Source organism: Corapipo altera, unplaced genomic scaffold (genome assembly GCF_003945725.1).
Source record: "Corapipo altera isolate COAL_440 unplaced genomic scaffold, ASM394572v1 58948, whole genome shotgun sequence".
Taxonomy (NCBI): Eukaryota; Metazoa; Chordata; class Aves; order Passeriformes; family Pipridae; genus Corapipo; species Corapipo altera.
In genome coordinates this window covers 1-1790 of record NW_020890117.1, presented here as the reverse complement: position 1 = coordinate 1790, position 1790 = coordinate 1, and the positions used below count along the sequence as shown (strand labels likewise).

Sequence of the window (1790 nt, the reverse complement as noted above, 5' to 3'; positions counted from 1 at the left end):
GATGGAACGAGTGCCTTCAAGCTCCATTGGCAGGCACTGTTTGAAAAGTATTTGGGTGATGTTTTATCAGAAATGAAAGATACAACAGCAGGAAGCCATTCAGCAATCCCTGACAAGGGAGGTCCACTGTCAATTGCTGGGAGGGCCCCCACCTGTTTCTTTCAATGGTGCTCCCAAATCCCACCTCTTGGGCCTCCCATCCCATCCTTTTTGGTCCCCTCGGGCATCTCCTCCCCAGGATCTGCTCTGTGTCCTACCCAGGGTCCCCAAACATCCTCCCACTGATCATTCCCAAAGCTTTTCTTTCCGTCTTTCCCCTCAGACCTTTGCCTTTCCCCCAGGCCACTGCCCTGGTACCTCCCAAGACCATTCCTTGCCTCCCTCTCCAGTCCCAACCATCTCCCAGTCCCCTCGTTTTTGTCCTCCTCCATCCTCCTCCTCCTGTCCCCACCAAGCCTCTCCCTTGCAGTCCCCATGTCCCTACACTTGAATTCCTTTCCCCTCCCCTGCATCCCACACAGGGCCCCTTCAACACCCCAATCCCAGTCCCCTGGGCTCCCCAGTTCCCCCCAGTTCAGCATCTTTGGGTCCCCCCAACCGCCCCCCACCCTCCCTGCAGGCCCTGAATTCCCCTGGCTCTCCTTGTCTCCATCCCCACCCTGGGCCCTGCAGGAACAGGGGTTGGAGGTGAAACTGGGTGGAGTGGGAGCGGGGGGAGCAGAAGGGATTTTCCCCCTCAGACGGGGGCAGCCCTGGGCTGGGGGGTCTGGGGACACCCGTGTCCCTCCCCCAGCCCCACAGGGGCCAATCCTGAGCAACCCTTTGCTCTCCTTCCCTAGGCACTCTTGGCAGGAACCCAAAATGATCTGCGGGAGGTGAGTGGGCCGGGGGGACTGGAGGGCATCCAGTCTGGGAACTGGGGGACACTTTGGTCCCCCCATTCCTCGCTGGCACCAGGGACATCCCAGTGACCAACCAGGGCTCCTGGTCTCTCTCCAGCTGCATTTAGTGGACGTTGGGATCCTGAAGATGGCTCAGGTGGGTACCAGGAGTTCTGCCTGAGTCAGGTCCTCCCCTCACATGGCCATGACACTCCCGGCCATCCCAGTCTGCCCCAGTATACCCCAGTGCACCTTCCCCAAGGATCCCATTTCTTCTCCCAGGCTCCCAATACATCCCACTGCACCCAGTGTGTCTCTAACCCTGCTTTGTCCCCAGCCCCCTGTGGTGGAGAAGGTGGTGGGTCCTGTTGGTGAGATGTGGCTGCATCCCTGGATGTGTGAGGTGAGCAGTGCCTGCAGGGAGAGGGGTCAGGACAAGGCCCCTCTTGTGTTGCAGTGGACTTTGGGGGTGACATTTTGGGCTCTGTCTTTCAGGACTGGTGGTGACACCCGTGCCCTGTCCCACTCCAGTGCCATGAAGAGATGATCATCCCTGGAGGACCTACTGATTTTCCTCAGAGCCCAGGGGCATTTCCCCTGAATGATCAATAAATCCCTTCAGCAAAGCTACTCTGCTTGATCTTTGTGTTCCCATCTCCACGTGTGTGTTCCCATCTCCATGTGTGTGTTCCCATATCCACGTGTGTGTTCCCATCTCCATGGGTGTGTTCCCATATCCACGTGTGTGTTCCCATCTCCATGGGTGTGTTCCTGTCTCCATGTGTGTGTTCCCATCTCCATGTGTGTGTTCCCATCTCCATGGGTGTGTTCCCATCTCCACGTGTGTGTTCCCATCTCCATATGTGTGTTCCCATCTCCATGTGTGTGTTCCCATATCCACGTGTGTGT

The 1790-nt window shown here is 57.6% G+C and overlaps 1 long non-coding RNA gene across 1 annotated transcript; it reads left to right on the top strand.

The window, feature by feature from the left end:
* Positions 1-31: 31 nt before the first annotated feature.
* On the top strand, positions 32-1440 carry LOC113942351. Its single transcript, XR_003525899.1, has 4 exons — positions 32-875; positions 1000-1038; positions 1219-1284; positions 1377-1440. It is a non-coding gene; the product is annotated as an uncharacterized LOC113942351 (long non-coding RNA).
* The last annotated feature ends 350 nt before the right edge of the window (positions 1441-1790 follow it).